Here is an 18,254-nt window from a genome sequence, read left to right on the forward strand (position 1 = left end):
GAGAATACATAATATTCAAGATGCCTGAGCGAGGTTAATTTAGGAGCTAGCAATTCAGAACCTAGGGGCTTATTTACTGGCCCCCACATAAGCCCGTTGTGTGATGCTCCTGCAGCGTAGATTGCAAAATTATATCTATGAGGTCATGCAAAGCCAATATGCATGGCTTTGGATGGCCTCATAGATATGGCGTAAAATGAGGCAGCGCAAATTGCCACATTGCCTTACTCTGCACTATGGAGACTTTCAATGCGCTTTGAGGTGTGTTTTCCTATGCAACACCCATGGATTTTGACACTGCCCCAGATTTACAAGATCATGGTAACCTGGGATAGCACCAAATCCTTATGCCTCCTGTTGTGATGAGGCATACTGAGGATAAATATATTTGATTCTCCTCATTTGTTCCTCTTTCTATGTGTGCTTTTAGGATTGCTTTTGTGCAGGACGGTGCCCCTTCCTGCACAAAAACTTTCCTGCCAACAACACAGACACCCTTACACCATGCTTCAAGAGTGCCTGGATTTGTGCCGGGCTGCCAAAATTGTGCCAGCGCGGGTGAGTGACAGTAATGTAGCATATGGCATAAATATGGTGCACTCCTGCCTTTCATTTGGTGCTGACCTACACCAAATCCCCATAAATGAGACCCCCAAAGTCTTAATGCCATCACATGATAAAGCCTGCTCAAATACAAATTCTAATTCAAAACATCAAGTGGTCTGGCAGACTGTCCACAGACATGTTATTTTGACACTCAGAAGTGGCCTTAGAATGGTAGGGATCACCTACTAAATTAACAATTAATAAAAGAATTGGTCAATTAATAATGAATAATGGAGCATTATGATAGATGCTCTAGCATAGCATGATAAATGTCAAGCTTCTAATAGTATTGGACTGGAAATCCGAAGGTATTTCCCTATCTCTGGCATGAAAGGAAATAGGATATGATTGACAGGGGTTTCATCATGGCATGATCATTGATCATGGTGGTATATCCGGTGCCATACAGTGGTAAATTCTTTTCAAACTTTAACTGATCAACTTTTAGTTGATTATTTGCGCATTCTGGTTTTAAAGTGCCATCAATGAGGTAAACATGTATCCAGGCTTTATTAAGGTGAGCAACAAAATAACAAAACAGTGAAATATTTGTGGCATAGAATTTGTCACATTATGCCTCAAGATATAACATTTCTTACAGTGCAATTTAACCACCCCTGCTGCATAATTTCGTCCTCCACTGCTCCTTAATTCCAGCAGCCCTTCTTATGATGAATAAATACATACACGAAGCTATGCGTTCCCCGGATTATATATTCCTTCAGGCTTTTCAGGTATTTGTCCTCCCACTCTTTAATGCCTACAGATTTAATTTATCAGCTGGCCGGCAGACGGGTATTGACTTATTTGCACAAACACCTAAGAGCTAGGCTTGGAGCCTTCAGCTGTCTTTGTCCCTTCCTCCCTCCTCACGTCAGCTTCTTGTTCTGTTACTTTTCATTAGTGCATTGCTCACACAAATGTTGAAACCTGTCAAGCAAAAAAAAAAAAAAGTTATTCAGCACGTGCCTCTACTGCAGAATGATTATCATTTGTTTTACATGTTAAACACTCAGCTATTGTACATGCTAACTACATAACAGAAACAAATATGTGAAAGTTATCTAGAAAACGTTTGAAAACAATGCAGACACGTGCTTACAAATACAAATTTCGAAGCAGATAGTGGTATTATTCGCACCCTGATCGCTGAACTTTAGTTGAGTAAGAGGATCGCATTTAAAGGGCATTCACCTTGTTTATTAAATTGTGGCCTGAGGCATGATGCATTAAGGTAGCATAGAAAAACATGTTTTTGAAACCTGCACGCCAGTCCATGATACACTGCTATCCGTGATCGAAGTTTTTATCCCTTTAGAACAAAGGTCACGGCAAGGTCACCAAAAGAAGTAGCTGAAATCAAGTTTCAGTGAATTAATTTATACCTGAAGGAGAATGTTTAAATAATGTATATAGACGGAAACTCATTAGGACGTACAACTGTGAGAGACGCTCGTGGACTGTTTATTATTCAAAATCACAATTGTTTTACGTTTTCAAAACGCCGCTCATTATGTCACCTCTTTTACTAGAGGGTTACATCAATTTAATTTCCTGAAAAATAATCAATTTCAGATTGGTAATGTATTTCTTAAACTTTGAACCGCGTGAGCTGCATTTCTTTGCACCTGATATTGGTCTTGACTGAACAGTACATGACATTTAAAAATAATGAGATGGCTTTCTTGAATGCCGAACACAGGCTAGCAGTAGACACTGTATAAATAATTGTTCTCAGAATCATTTGCCACTTTTGTATGCCTTGAGAGTTAACTTTTTCTCGGAATTTAAAATACCCCAGACAAATGAGTTTGTTATAAAGCCATACATATTGACAGGCTCGAAGTGGCAATTGTGGAATATAGATAACAGTGCACCAAAAATAATCAGAAGATAGCTCGAGCTTCAGTTAAAACGTTCTTATTAAAATTGGAGATTAAAGAAAATCCAAATGATCTTTTAGGTGCCCCGAATTTGGCATTCTTCCCAAATTCTCATCACTAAGAGGGTGTAAGGCTCTCATTTACAAAATATTATTTTGGGTTATGCATGCTAGTGAATAAACTCTCCGCAAGCTGCTAATCTGGACTACATTTCTAGTTATTATTATAATTCACATTACAAGGGTGTGCTCTCGTGTCCCACTTCTTTGTGTTTTTTTGTGGTGGTAATATTTTGCCTAAGTAGCTAAAAGTCGAACAAAGGTACCTATGCACAAACCCATTTGCCTTCGTATAACTGATTTACAATTGAACATAGCAGGTTTTCCAGCAACGAGAAATTCAACGAAGAGGAGATTACAGTTGTAAACCTTGGAAGTCCCACTTAATATTACCTGAAAAAAGCATGATATTATGCAGTAGTCTCAATGGGTGGGTAGTGGTAAATCCAAGATATGTGCAGAATTGATTTGATAGCTATTGAATGGCATCAAACTCATCAGTTTGTGCCCATTCACAAACTGCTCTTAAACTCTTTACCAACCTGGGGCCCTATTATACAATGCGGTGCATTTTCATTAGACTGAGTGTGCTACCCTAGGGCAGCCGCAAACTCATACTACCATGGGGCAGCGGCTCCATGTGTCCCTGTTCAGGCAGCAACCTGCCTGCCCTTATAAGATAGATGAGAGATCCACTTGCAGGCGGGTGCAGTGAGTGACTGCACTCCCCTTCAAGGGGGTGTCTGATGGGGCCATAGGATCCCCTTCACTCCCTCCAGAGGGCTGCTTTCAGGGGGTGCACTGACAGTGCCCCACCTTTTTGTGGCACACTGTCCGTGCACCTACTGATGGCTTCCTTGCCTTTGTGCCCATATCTATCACCACCCCTTTTTGTACCGCTTTTGGCCGCCATAAGTGTGGCAGGGTATGCTCAGACGTGAGTCCCTTGCTCACTTTGCCACTGGATTCAAGCAAGCCGGGCTGAAAACGGCTGGAATGCCAGAAACCGGTCCTCGGAAGCTTGTTTCCGGTCCAGGGAAGACATGGCTTGGCAGTTTGGGCTGGACTGTTCCCATGAGGCACAGGGTCAGACTGATTTGCATATAGCCATGTCTGAACTGGGGTGGCAGAGTGGGCTAAAGAACGGTGATGGATTAAACCCAGATCTTTTGACTGGGTGTGAGTGTTTGATTAATTCAGATGCTCCGTCCATCACCACCCCCTTTTGTACCGCATATCTATACTATGGTGCGCGAGCAGAGGCAAAGGGATTCCCTCATTTGCATGGGGCCACACCCCAATGCAAATAAAGGAACGCCCATTGAGGATATGGCTGGCGCTATATGTGCGCCCGCTCTATCTTATTACACAAGGGGCCACACAAGCATCTGCATCCACTTCGGCTATATCAAAGTGCCCCAGGGGTGCGCAAAGCAGGTGCAAACGCTTGTTGCGCCCCCCCCAGCATCTTGTATAATATGGCCCCTCTAAATTTTGGTCATGTACTTCTGACAAGTGGGGATTAAATGCCTTTTCATAGTGGGTTTTAGGAGAGTACATTCCCAAAATTGGTGTGAGCGTAAGGGTCCAGAGAGAAAAAAGTGGTCTGGGTGGAGAAAAAAGCTACTAATAAGTTTCACCGCTCAATGGACTGGCATTTCAAAGAAGCCTGTGTGGGCACTTGTACAATATTGCGAGCCAAAATATCAATGAAAACGTGACATCAGGAATTTTCAGAAACGTTCCTGGACCATTTTTGAAAACATGAGCCATGCTCAGTTTTTCACGAGTACTGAGGAATATCTTTGTGAACTGGGGAAGGTTGTAAATCTGCACCTAAGCAGGAGCAGATTTACAATTTTTTTTGTGAGTCAAGCCCGTTTCTTTTGTTGCAGTCACAAAATAGGCTTGCTCAGTATGAAAGCAAATCTAATAAAATATCACTGATGTGACATTTAAAACCACTTCCTTTGCACTAGTTGATGCTCTTTTTCAGCAGAACCTAATTGTTCATATTTTACCTTTGTCATTTTTCATAATATTGAACTTGAGTTTGATCTCAACAATATATTGTACATTTATGATTTTTCTATGACTATTAAAAGATTGAAGCTCATAAGTGCATGTTTATCCATACTAATAATATAAAGAGAGAGCCCAAACCTTTGAGGCGGGTAATCTCAGGAACCAAAGCACCAATCACAACACACAATACAGCGTTGGAAAGGGCAGTTGCAGCAGAAGGACATAGGCTATACAGACGCCCACCATATACATTTAAAAGGTAAAAGAACCGTGCCAGCAAAGTAGTCCCTTGTGGGCGTTTCTGCGTTGTGCTGTGGGCGTGTGCTGGGGCGTGTGCTGGGGGGCGTGACAAACACTGGGGGCGTGTGGTACGTTCCACCCTTCATGCCATGTCTCATATTGTGTGCTAATCCCACCCTGCTCCCTTTAAATACCCCTGCAGCCCATGATCATAACCCACCCTTACTCCTTAAAATACCCCAACACCCTTAAACACTAACCCATCTTAACCCTATAAATATACCCTGTACCCCAAAACCCAAACCTATCCCTAAACCCTAAAAATACCCCTATACCCCAAAACCCAAACCTAGCCCTGAACCCTATAAATACCCCTGGACCTCAAAACCCAAACCTACCCCTGAACCCTAAAAATACCCCTGTACCCCAAAACCCAAACCTAGCCCTGAACCCTAAAAATACCACTGTACCCCAAACCCCAAACCTACCGCTGAACCCTAAAATACCCCTGTACCCCAAAACACAAACCTAGCCCTGAACCCTTAAAATACCCCTGTACCCCAAAACCCAACCCTACCCCTGAACCCTAAAAACACCCCTGTACCCCAAAACACAAACTTAGCCCTGAACCCTAAAAATACCCCTGTACCCCAAAACCCAAACCTACCCCTGAACCCTAAAATACCTCTGTACCCCAAAACCCAAACCTAGCCCTGAACCCTAAAAATACCCCTGTACCCCAAAACCCAAACCTACCCCTAACCCTAAAAATACCCCTGTACCCCAAAACCCAAACCTACCCCTGAACCTTAAAAATACCCCGACACCCCAAAACCCAAACCTACCGCTGAACCCTAAAATACCCCTGTGCCCCAAAATACAAACCTAGCCCTGAACCCTACAAACACCCCTGTACCACAAAACCCAAACCTAGCCCTGAACCCTAAAAATACCCCTGTACCCCAAAACCCAAACCTAGCCCTGAACCCTAAAATACCTCTGTACCCCAAAACCCAAACCTGGCCCTGAGCCCTAAAAATACTCCTGTACCCCAAAACCCAAACCTAGCCCTGAACCCTTAAAATACCCCTGTACCCCAAACCCAAACCTACCCCTGAACCCTAAAAATACCCCTATACCCCAAAACCCAAAACTATATCTGAACCCTTAAAATACCCCTGTACCCCAAAACGCAAACCTAGCCCTGACCCCTAAAAATACCCCTGTACCCCAAACCCCAAACCTAGCCCTGAACCCTAAAAATACCCCTGTACCCCAAAACCCATACCTATCCCTAAAACTACCCCTGTACCCCATAACCCAAAACTATATCTGAACCCTTAAAATACCCAAACACCCCAAAACATATACCTCAGTACCCCAAAACATATACCCCTATACCTATACTTACCTTATCCAAACATTAAAAAAAACATGCTTTTACCATTCATGCTTTTACAACGAATTTTGCTGTAAATGTATGCGTAGTAAAAGCATATAAAATGTAATGCCATGCGTTATAATGGCATTGTTTTGTCATGGTACTTTCGTAATGAAAGTAGGCGGAGTGATGGTATGCGGAAAGAAAGTTGCAGAATAATCAGTGTTTACCCTCCCCCGGTAAGTACATTGGTGGCACGGCAGCCCACATCTCCAGCAAGAAACTCGAGTTCACACACTACTGGACGTGCACTCTTAAGTGCATCAGCAGTGCACTGTGAATCGGGGCGTTTCACAGGCCTGTCACAGATAAGAAATGCTATCAAAACGAAATCCAACAAACCAATATACTACTGGCCGGCAGCAATTCATACCTGGACAACGTCGGCACAGGCTGCTATCAACAATGAAATCATAAACCAAGGACTTATAGCTGAGAAAACAGCACATTCTACCTTTGAACTGCCTCTAACAGTTTCCCTTGAAAAGGATTCAATATGCTCTATTTGGAAAAACGGACCTTTGGGGACACTGCTTCAAAATGTGTCTCTTATCATGTGGGACGAATGTACAATGACACACCGCTCACATATTGAGGCAGTTGACAGAACTCTCAAAGACATTATAAATTCATACAACATAATTGGAGGTGCTACTTTTGTGTTTGCTAGTGACTTCCGACAAACTCTTCCTGTGATGCCTACAGGAACGCGGGCTGATATACTAAAAGCATGCTTAAAAGCATCACACCTATGGAACTTCGTACAATCTATTACCTTGCGCACTAACATGAGGACACATTTAGGAGGTGGAGATACACAATTTGCAGATCTTCTAATAGAAGTGGCCAACGGAGACATACCTGACACAAATGGCTTTATCAACATACAAAACTTAGGTAAGCGTCTCTGTACACTACATGAACTCATACAACATGTTTACCCAGACATCAAGCATCTTCTCAGCAAAGATTACACATGGATTTTCGAAAGGTCTATAGTTGCCGCCCGAAACTCTGCAGTGCATCATATTGATGAACACATACTACAACTATTCCCAGGTGAAACCACAATATATAATTCCATTGATACAGTATTAGATACACAAGACGCTGTGCATTATCCCCAAGAATTCCTCCACTCACTTAACCAGGGCTTCCCCCTCATACACTCCATCATGTTATTACAAAACCTACATGCACCAAATCTCTGCAATGGGACGCGCCTACAAGTTAAATCTCTTTTACCTTATGTAATAGAGACTACTATTCTCACTGGCCCTGCTGCAGGACAGTTAGCCCATATTCCCTGGATACCCATGATCCCTACTGATCTACCATTTCAATTCAAATGCTTACAATTCCCTATTAACATTGCTTTTGCATCCACCATTAACAAATCACAAGGTCAGACATACAAAGTCATTGGGATAGACTTACGAGAGGACTGCTTCACTCATGGACAGTTATATGTCGCGCTATCGAGGTCGGGGAATTCTGACGACCAATTTATTCTACTTCCTGATTCTCATGAAACACGAAATGTGGTGTACCATGAAGTTTTGAAGTAAATGTTATTTTCAATACTAAAACCATTGCTGCCTAGCCTTTTTTTACCCGGACAACGTCGGGACGGGCCGCTAGTGTTATATATTTATGCTGCACATGCAAAAAGTGCATTTGGCTTGCTAACTTTCACTGATGTTGTGATGAGGATAGGGGGCTTGCCTTATTTACAAGGCAGCGTTTAGCTACAGGTAATGTAAATAAGGCACCCTTTGACGCTGTATTTAACGTGAAAGGGGAGGGCAATGGGTGTTGCGGTGGGTGTTCCACGCAAAACACCCATTGATTTTGATGCTGCCCCCTATTTACAAGAGCAGCGTAAATTAAGACCTGGGAAAACCTGGTCTTAAACAGGCAAAACGAGGAGAAAAGGTTTATTTCTCCTAGTTTTTGCTGTTCCCATATGTGCTGCGTTGAGCAGCACACATAGAAACAGCAAATTGCCTATGATTGTTCATGTCCACATAAACAATAATCTGAAAAAAATGCTGTTTTGCAACTTCTCTGTGTGCTGTATTTAAGATCACACATAGAAGTTACAAAACGTCATTTAAAGCTTGCTTATGTGTAGGAAGGGGGACCTTCCTGCACATAAACAATCTTCCCCCCAATGCAGACCCCCTTGCACTATGGTGCAAGGGTGCCTGTGTTGGTGCTAGGCAGCTGAACTCAGCGCCAGCACTAGGGGTAACACAGAGGTGTGTCACATTCTTATGAATACGGCACATCCCAGCGTTATCAGAATGGAGAAGCGCCAGGCTTCTCCATTCAGCTGTAAATATGCCCTTAAATCTCCTACCCTTTCTGTGGTTCATGGGACTAGATATCCACAAACCTTCTGTGGCTGGAACAGCCACTGCCCTTCAGGTACATAAGTACTGTCATATAAAAATGATTCCCTTCTTGTGTAGTTTTTTTTATGTGAATGAACGCTTATGAGAATAGATTTAAGTTATGTAACAAATGATTTACAATCGGTGACTGGGGCAAAGAAAAAAACCACTATCCGTTGTGATTACAAAAAAGCCTAAGTAATTAAAAACATGTGAATTGAGAGTTCTTGTATCTTGTACCTGGAGAACAGTTGCCATGCACCCCTGGGGTAGAAATAAATCCTGGATTAATGAAAACAAAATAAATTCACACTCAAATCAATCACTGAACTGTGTATCAATTTTGTTTATAAAAGTCCATTCAATATGGAAAGGGGCGACCATTCGGTCCCCCCGAACGTATGGCGGAGTACCACGATCCCCCCGGGAAGCCATCTTGGGCGGGAGGCGAGTCTCGGCTGGTATGCCCGAAGCGGCGTAGCCGGGGCGCGCCTTTTTCCAGCCCTGGAGTGGGCTGGCCTAGACACTGACGCGGCCGGCCACGCCCTTGGGGCAGGCAGGGGCGGGTTTACGCCCGCCCTGAAGACGGATAAAAGGAGCAACAAGCCAAGGAAGCATCCTCTTGTTCCTGTGCTCTGAAGCTGCACCACCTCGCTGCACGTGAGCTCGAGACGGAACGAAGAGCCAATTTTGAGCGTTGTAATCTTTCTTGTTTGTTTTGCAGATACTCTGTTGGAGAATGCCCAAGAAAGCGGGAAAGCGAATGACTACCGACCAGATGCTGCGTGTTCTTATGAAAGAGGTGACCGACCTAAAGAGGCGAATGGCGGATAAAGACGAGGAAGGGGGACCGAAACGTCCTTTGGCAGGAGCAGCTCCGGGAGGAAAAGGCAAGAGGCCCAGAAGGGGAGCAGCTGGGGGAGACATCCCGGTTCCCTGTACCCCACTCGAAGAACCAACTCCCATGCCGGGAGAGGGGAATCCGATTCCCGTAGTGGTCACCCCCGTGTCCGGGGAGGATATGCCGCCCGAGCTGGCAGCACAATTAGCAGCGTGGTTGGGTAAAGGTAGCAAGGGCGCCACGGCTGACGACGCGCAGGTGTTGATGAAGCAACTGCGTGAAACAAGGGAAGCGGCGAAGGCACCATCGCCGGCTGCGGCAGTAGAGAAGCCACCTGGGACAGGTCCAGTCGCAGATACAGCTTCCGGTTCAGGTAAGCGGCCATTGCCGATTGCGAGGGATGAGTCTGCACCCTCACGAAGGGAAAAGTTGGGTCAACATGTCCCTCTGGCTATTAAAGAGAAGATATGGGCAGAGGAGTATATAAACATCTTCTCGTTGCTTACCGATCATTATGAGATGGAGCATGTTAAGAGCCAGAAGGAGCTCATGCATCCGAGTGTTTGGCGCGCAAAGATGGCCGCCTTTAAGGTAAATGAAAACATTGGCACTTGGGGCAGAGCGTGGGGGATTTTTGCATCCATCATGGGTGAACGTAGGCCCGAATTGCTGTCCGAATTGCCGATTTATCAGTCACGGATCATGGGGTATTCTGTATCACACGAGGGCAATCAATGGTTCTGTTACGATAATATTTTCAGAAAAGCGAAAGAACATGATAAAAACTTAACTTGGGATTGTTATGATTCTGTGTCTTGGTCCAAAATGGAAGATACTGGTATGTTGAAGTTGCCATTGGTAGGGAGTAGCGTGGGTGAATCCTCCCGCCAATATGCTGGGACGCCCTTTCGATCAGGTACGAGTAACGACAACCACTCGAGGCCGATCGGCAACGCAGGTAAAAGGGGGATTTGTTGGAACTTTAACAGGGGTAAATGTACGAGGCCCCAGGGGACATGCAAATTTAGGCACGAATGTGGTGGGTGTGGGCAATCATCCCATCCTGAGTCCATGTGCAGAGCCAAAACGGGTGATAACGGGGGTAGAGGAGGCGCCAAACAGGTCTGATATAGTCCGAGGGGCGCCTTTACCTACTCCGATTGATACCATGGCAATGATGCCCTGGCTCAGCGAATACCCGGATCACGCTTCCGCTGGGGTGTTGCGGAACGGGTTTGCATATGGTTTCTGCATCCCAGTGGGGGAGTTTCAGGGTATAGCGAAATGTAAAAACCAAATATCGGTCTTGCAACATACGACCGTGGTACAGGAAAAGATCGGGAAAGAGGTTACTCGAGGTCGAGTCGCCGGTCCATTTAATGTGCCACCAGTTGCTAACTTTGTTTGTTCCCCTTTAGGGGTGGTCCCCAAGAAGGACCCGGGTGAGTTTCGGCTGATACATAATTTATCAGCCCCACGTGGTCTTTCCGTAAACGATGCGATAGACCCGGAAGTGTGTTCGGTGCGGTACGCATCCTTCGATGAGGCCGTAGCCATATTGAATCGCCTGGGGCCCGGTGCGCTGATGGCAAAATCTGATATCGAGTCAGCGTTCCGGTTGCTCCCGGTACATCCAGACGATCAGCGTCTCCTGGGTTTCATGTTTCAGGGTCACTATTACATGGATAGGTGTATGCCAATGGGGTGCTCTATATCTTGTGCCTATTTTGAAAAGTTCAGTTGTTTCCTGCAATGGGTCTTCACAAAAAAGACGGGGTTTCAACATGTTATGCATTATCTCGATGACTTTTTGTTTCTGGGGGCAGCCGGGGATCCGGAATGTGGACAGGCTTTGACTGAATTTTGTGTCTTGATGAATCAGTTTGGCGTGCCATTGGCACCAGGTAAGACTGTGGGTCCCTCGACTTGCCTCGAGTTTCTGGGGATCGAGCTCGACTCTGAAGAAGGTTGTTTTCGTTTACCAGGAGACAAAGTGTTAAGATTCAGGGCATGCCTGCAAACGTGTATAAGTGAGTCTAAAGTTAAGCTACATCAATTACAACAATTGGTGGGACAGTTGAATTTTGCCCTAAGAGTAATACCGATGGCCCGCCCCTTTTCCCGCTCGATCGCTCAAGCCATGGTCGGCCTGAAGGAGGGTCATCATCGCACAAGGCTCTCGGCAGAGGTTCGCCAGGACATGCGCATTTGGTTGGCATTTCTGGCGGATTTCAATGGTCGAATTGTCTGGACCAAACCGGCGGTGTCCTCTGAGGAGCTGGGGCTGTGGACAGATTCGGCAGGGAGCATTGGTTTTGGTGCCATATTCGGCACTCAGTGGTCGGCACAAAAATGGCCGTCATGGTGGCATGATAGTGGACTGACAAGTAACATTGCTTTTCTGGAACTTTTCCCCATTCTGGTGGCCCTGAGAACTTGGCCCGAGGGGTTCAGAGATCACTCTGTGGTATTCTGGTCTGATAACATGACCGTGGTTGAGTGTATCAATAGCCAGGCAGCACGATGCAAATGGATTCTGAGATTGCTCAAGGAAATTGTATTACTGTGTATGCAATTGAATGTGCTATTTAAGGCAAGACATGTGCCGGGGGTGATGAACCAGGCGGCTGATGCGCTTTCTCGTTTTCGTATGCAGGCCTTCTGGGGTTTTCTGCCCACAGCGGACCCGGTGGCGGCACCCTTTCCCGAAGCTCTCTGGTCTCTCGGTGCCCCGAACTTCGTAACCTCGTGGGAGAGAGTTTAGCACCCAGGACGAGGAAGGCATATGAAGGGGCGTCCCGTTCCTATTGGGCCTTTTTGGGGGCTGCTAGAGGGGAGCTTTGGGGTCAGGAGGAGTTGGTAGTGAAATTCCTGCTGTCTTTACATCAGGCAGGCAAATCAGTGGCTACGGCCCAGAGGCATCGGGCCGCCATTTCCTTTGTGGCTAGGGCTCATGGGATCCAGGACCCGACAGCGTCTTTCGTTGTGCAAAAAGCGCTACGTGGGTGGCAACGCCTTGAGGGTCGCAGAGTAGATGAAAGGCGCCCGATAGGTTTGGATAGGTTGGCCCTGTTATTATCCATACTCCCTGCAACGTGTTCATCCCAGTATGAAACAGTGTTATTCCGAGCCGCTTTTACGCTGGCATTCCATGGGGCTATGCGGGTAAGCAAACTAGTGGCAAGGAACAAGCAGGATGTGATGGGGGGACTGTGCCGAGAGCACGTTCAGGTCAGAGGGGGGACAATGACTGTCTCATTTGTCAGGTCCAAGACCGATCAGGGTGCGATGGGTGATTGCATAATCATACAAAGGATTCCCGGGTTCTCCATGTGCCCGGTGAGTTGTGTAGAGGAATATTTAGCACAAAGGGTGGCATCATGGGGGGGGACCTTGTTGAGACACGCTGACGCCACCCCACTGACGAGGTTTCAGTTTCAGCGGGTGCTTGCGATGTCGATTGCCGCTGCGGGCTTGAACCCGGGCGAGTTTGGGACCCATTCCTTTCGGATAGGGGCTGCTACAGAGGCTACAGCCAGGGGTCTGAATGTTGAACAAGTTAAACGTGTGGGGCGTTGGTCCTCCAATTGTTATAAAAGGTATGTGCGGTTGCACATGTTGTGAAGCTGTAATGATGTACTCACGCTTCTTGTTTTTGTTTGGTTTCAGTTGCGCAAGCCTACGAGGCGGGGCGGACTATGCAGTCGACCCAACACCGGGCCAGCGGTCAGACTTCACCGGCTGTGAAAAAGGAGGTGTGGGTCGTGGGCCACTCATACGTGAGGCGTGCCGCGGACGTATTCAAAGCAGGTGACATGATTCACATGGCTGGGGAATACGGGTACAGTGTGTCCTTCTACGGAAGGGGCGGACTCTGTATTGACCAGTTTCAATCATTTTTCGAGGGTTTACTAGGGCGGACGAGGTCACCGCCGTCTATAGTCATAGTACATCTTGGGGGCAATGATTTGGTCACCACTGGTAGACGACTTCTTCTTGAGGCGATGCTTTCCACTGTAAGTTGGTTAGCGAGGAGAGTTCCAGGGTGCACAATTGCATGGTCCCATATGATCCCACGAAAAGTATGGCGGGGGGCTATTTCTGTTTCTGCTCTGAATCATTCAGTAAGAAAAATTAATAACAAAGTGAGTAGATTGTTCCGTTCCAATACACTGCATTCTATTTCGCATGGTTGTATTACTGGTGACAGTATGTATTTGGGGGATGGTGTTCATTTGTCCCGGGTGGGGAACGAGTTACTCATAGGAGACTTGATAGCTTGGCTAAAGACTTTAAGACATGACCTTTAGGTAGGAGTGTTGTGGGGGGTCCGGATAGCCGGTCAACTATCCGGCCTGTGGCGGTAAGGTCATGATCGGTGAGCACTAATTGGAAGATCCCTATGAGTGGGCGTCACCCATTACGGATGGGAGCGCTCGAGGGAGGTGGCCATTGGCCCCTCAACGGGGAGGCGGTCCCTTCTAAGGATGGGCCGCCGAAAGGAAAGGAAAGGCGGTCAAGGCCCCTTCCTGGGTAGGAGGGGCTACAGCCCCCTCCTGGAGAATTTCCCGGGGCCAGGACATCTGCGACGGCAGATGTGGTAAGTTATGTGGGGTTTGGGGGGGGGTCTACGCTACCTTCTAGATACCTCACACGAGTCCTCGGACGACCTTTAAGTGGCGTCGAGTTTATTGGGGCCCCCGTCAAGTCAAGGGAAATTGGTAGTTGCACTTGAGGTACACCTCTGTGCGGTCGCCCCTCACAAGTGAGGGGGATATTTCTGGTTTAGGGATCTTGACACCGGTTACGACCTTGCCGTTGGCCCTTAAACGTTATTATGTACAATTTCAAAATTTCAAGTTAAATGTTTTGTAGGATGTTAGTTCGGCTAGGAGAACCTTTGTATTAGAGAATATGTTAAGGTTAGCCAAACATCGCAATGTGGTAATGAAATTGTACATAATATGAAACTGTTATTTTAATGTTTTAATTTTGTTTCATATTTTAATAAATACGGCCGGGAGGGTCACTCCCTCCCGTCTTCCAAAAGTTCAGAACTGTTTCCGGTTTCCCATCCTTGGGGATTGTGTTGAGAGGGGGTGGCGGGTATCTCAGCCATATGGAAAGGGGCGACCATTCGGTCCCCCCGAACGTATGGCGGAGTACCACGATCCCCCCGGGAAGCCATCTTGGGCGGGAGGCGAGTCTCGGCTGGTATGCCCGAAGCGGCGTAGCCGGGGCGCGCCTTTTTCCCGCCCTGGAGTGGGCTGGCCTAGACACTGACGCGGCCGGCCACGCCCTTGGGGCAGGCAGGGGCGGGTTTACGCCCGCCCTGAAGACGGATAAAAGGAGCAACAAGCCAAGGAAGCATCCTCTTGTGCCTGTGCTCTGAAGCTGCACCACCTCGCTGCACGTGAGCTCGAGACGGAACGAAGAGCCAATTTTGACCCACCCACCAGCCCCTGAGGACAGCAAGTGGTTTTGAATAAAGTTTGATGTGGTAACTCTAATTTTGTTTGCAGGTTCGGATTATTATCATGATAACTTTGAATATGCAATAAAGAATGGTTAATTTGTGGTATGTTTTGCAAATAAAGTAATCCTGCTCTAGTGTTGATCAGTAAGCATACTTTTAATAAAGTTGTTGTTGTTACTGTCTTGTAAGTAATTAGTCATTTAGTTTAGAATTGTCGTATTTATTTTGGTCGGGCGGTAAGGTCATGATCGGTGAGCACTAATTGGAAGATCCCTATGAGTGGGCGTCACCCATTACGGATGGGAGCGCTCGAGGGAGGTGGCCATTGGCCCCTCAACGGGGAGGCGGTCCCTTCTAAGGATGGGCCGCCGAAAGGAAAGGAAAGGCGGTCAAGGCCCCTTCCTGGGTAGGAGGGGCTACAGCCCCCTCCTGGAGAATTTCCCGGGGCCAGGACATCTGCGACGGCAGATGTGGTAAGTTGTGTGGGGTTTGGGGGGGGGTCTACGCTACCTTCTAGATACCTCACACGAGTCCTCGGACGACCTTTAAGTGGCGTCGAGTTTATTGGGGCCCCCGTCAAGTCAAGGGAAATTGGTAGTTGCACTTGAGGTACACCTCTGTGCAGTCGCCCCTCACAAGTGAGGGGGATATTTCTGGTTTAGGGATCTTGACACCGGTTACGACCTTGCCGTTGGCCCTTAAACGTTAGGATGTACAATTTCAAAATTTCAAGTTAAATGTTTTGTAGGATGTTAGTTCGGCTAGGAGAACCTTTGTATTAGAGAATATGTTAAGGTTAGCCAAACATCGCAATGTGGTAATGAAATTGTACATAATATGAAACTGTTATTTTAATGTTTTAATTTTGTTTCATATTTTAATAAATACGGCCGGGAGGGTCACTCCCTCCCGTCTTCCAAAAGTTCAGAACTGTTTCCGGTTTCCCATCCTTGGGGATTGTGTTGAGAGGGGGTGGCGGGTATCTCAGCCATATGAAGTTTGCTCATTCCGAATATTGATTCACATATATGAAGAAAACGAGGTAGTCCATATTGCAAAAACAATCCATTCTTTATTTCTCAATTTTATTCATAAGTGTTTAAAATCAAATTAGAGAAGTATAGTAATAATCACAATATTCGGAATAAACAAAACTTCATACTGAATGAACTTTGATTTACTAAATTGATACTCAGTTCAGAGATTAATTTGGGTGCTGGGCACGATTAGTTTGAAATTCAAGTTATGTGTATTTCATGTTTTAAAAAAATATATATATTTATTATCAAAATCCAGATAAAACATAAGTCATTCAGAAGTAGACAATACATGATTTAGAGTAGAAAAAAGGGAAGTACATAGTTATACAAAGTGTGCATTTTTGAGAAAAGGGAAGAAAAAAGATTTTAGGAATTCATAAACTCGTATTGAATAAATAAATGACATTGTACATCGAATTTTTATACCTATAACGATACTTAAATACATAAAAAGTTACATCCGACTATGGTGCAGGAGACCTAACACTTATATTCCAAGTTGTTGTTGGTGACCAAATCTTATTGCCTCGCCTACTAGCTTGTCTTCCCCTAGTGGCATATATAGCACTCTCTTGATTAAATACCCCCAAAAGGCGGGCCAACCACATTTGGAAACTCGGCGGGTCCAGATACATAGCGATTATAGATTTTACAAAAATGGGGCCAAAGTTATTGTGGGTCAATATTGCCCAGAGAAAATCCCATGACACACGGTCGAAAGCCTTCCCAGGAGGATCATCGACATCCGGCCCCCCGTCCCGGACATGATGTCACAGAGGGAGATAGCCCTTCGAGTATGGTCGGTCGTGGCTTTACCGGGTATGAATCCGTGCTGCCATGGGGAGACCAGATGTTCGACAACCCTCCCGAGCCGATTGGCCATGATTGTAGAGTATAATTTTGAGTCTGAGTTAATTAATGAAATTGGGTGGTAGGATGACAGTTGGTCTGGGGCTTTTCCCTTTTTTGGAAAGATGATTATATTTGTGTCTTTCCAAGACTCCGGGGAGGTCCCACCCCATTGTATACCAAGAAATAAATCGGGTAGAAGAGGGCCTAGACATTTATTCAGAGCTTTATATAATTCAAGGGGGATTTTGTCCGGGGCAGCGGCCTTCCCTGAGGCAAGAGCAGAGAGGGCTATTTGTACTTCTGTGAGAGTGAATTCTTTCACGAGGTCCTCTCGGGTTGTGGCATCTATGCGCCTACTCATTTCTGGATCACTTAGAAAATCCCTTAGGAACATATCGGATTCAACCCTATTGGCTATGCTATCCTTTTGGTAAAGCTTCTGATATTAGTGTTGGGATGCGTTCATTATGTCAGTTGTTTGTGTGTGTATGTCCTCCTGATTGTGTAGCTGTGCTAGCATTATAGGAGGTTTTTTGGCGAGTGTGCAGAGCGAGCTGTTTGCCTACTCTTTCCCCATTCTCATATACATTCCTCTGGTGTGCTTTATTGATTTCCGCAGCTTTCTGAGTCAACCCAGAGTTTAAATCTGTTTTTAGTACCAGCATACAATACATAGTGTGTTTCCCATACTCTCCTTGAGCTATCTGTGCAGTGTATACTTCCTCTGCCCTAGCTAGTTCATGGTTATTCTGGTTGTACTCCCTATTGAATTGTTTTCTGGTTATAGCTACATAGCTCACCGTTTCACCCCTGAGAGGTGCTTTAAAGCAATCTCAGACCACACACCTTGGGGCGCTAAAACAGTTTATATCAAAGAATTCTTGAGCCCAATTGGTAATATATTTGATGTACTCCTTATTAACCAATAGTTTCCTATCAAAGGTCCAGCTCCTACATTGTCTACTAAAGGTCGTTACGTTAATTGTAAGGGTTAGTGCATTGTGGTCAGAGATTATTTTGGGATGTTTAATGATTGTAGCTTGATTAGAGAGATCCATTGTTGTAAGTATATAGTCGATTCTAACATATTTATTATGAGGGCATGAGAAGTATGTGAACCCTGGATCTGGCTGATTTTTTGCTCCCCATATATCGACCAAGCCAAAGCTATCTCGGAGCCGGCTAATTGCATTAAAAACGTGTGGTTTGCGGCCCAGATGTTTTGGCTGCCTCTGATTGTTAAATGAGGATCCAAGCGAGATGCTTAAAACGCCGCAAAAAACAAGTGGGCCTGGCCATGAAGCAAACTCAAGTTCAAGTTTCTCAAAGTTAGAGGGATCATCTTGATTGGATCCATAGACCGAGCAGACAGTTATGCCCAGAGCCAATTCGATG

The 18,254-nt window shown here is 45.8% G+C and overlaps 1 long non-coding RNA gene across 1 annotated transcript in view; it reads right to left on the minus strand.

Annotated features, from left to right (window-relative positions):
• Positions 1–1,097: 1,097 nt before the first annotated feature.
• The window catches only part of LOC147683946 (uncharacterized), a 37,560-nt gene continuing 20,403 nt past the window's right edge, over positions 1,098–18,254 (minus strand). The window contains exon 2 of the long non-coding RNA XR_015301072.1: positions 1,098–1,536. This is a non-coding gene — a long non-coding RNA (uncharacterized LOC147683946). The remainder of the gene's footprint in view (positions 1,537–18,254) is intronic.

Source organism: Lissotriton vulgaris, chromosome 11 (genome assembly GCF_964263255.1).
Source record: "Lissotriton vulgaris chromosome 11, aLisVul1.2, whole genome shotgun sequence".
Lineage (NCBI taxonomy): Eukaryota > Metazoa > Chordata > Amphibia > Caudata > Salamandridae > Lissotriton > Lissotriton vulgaris.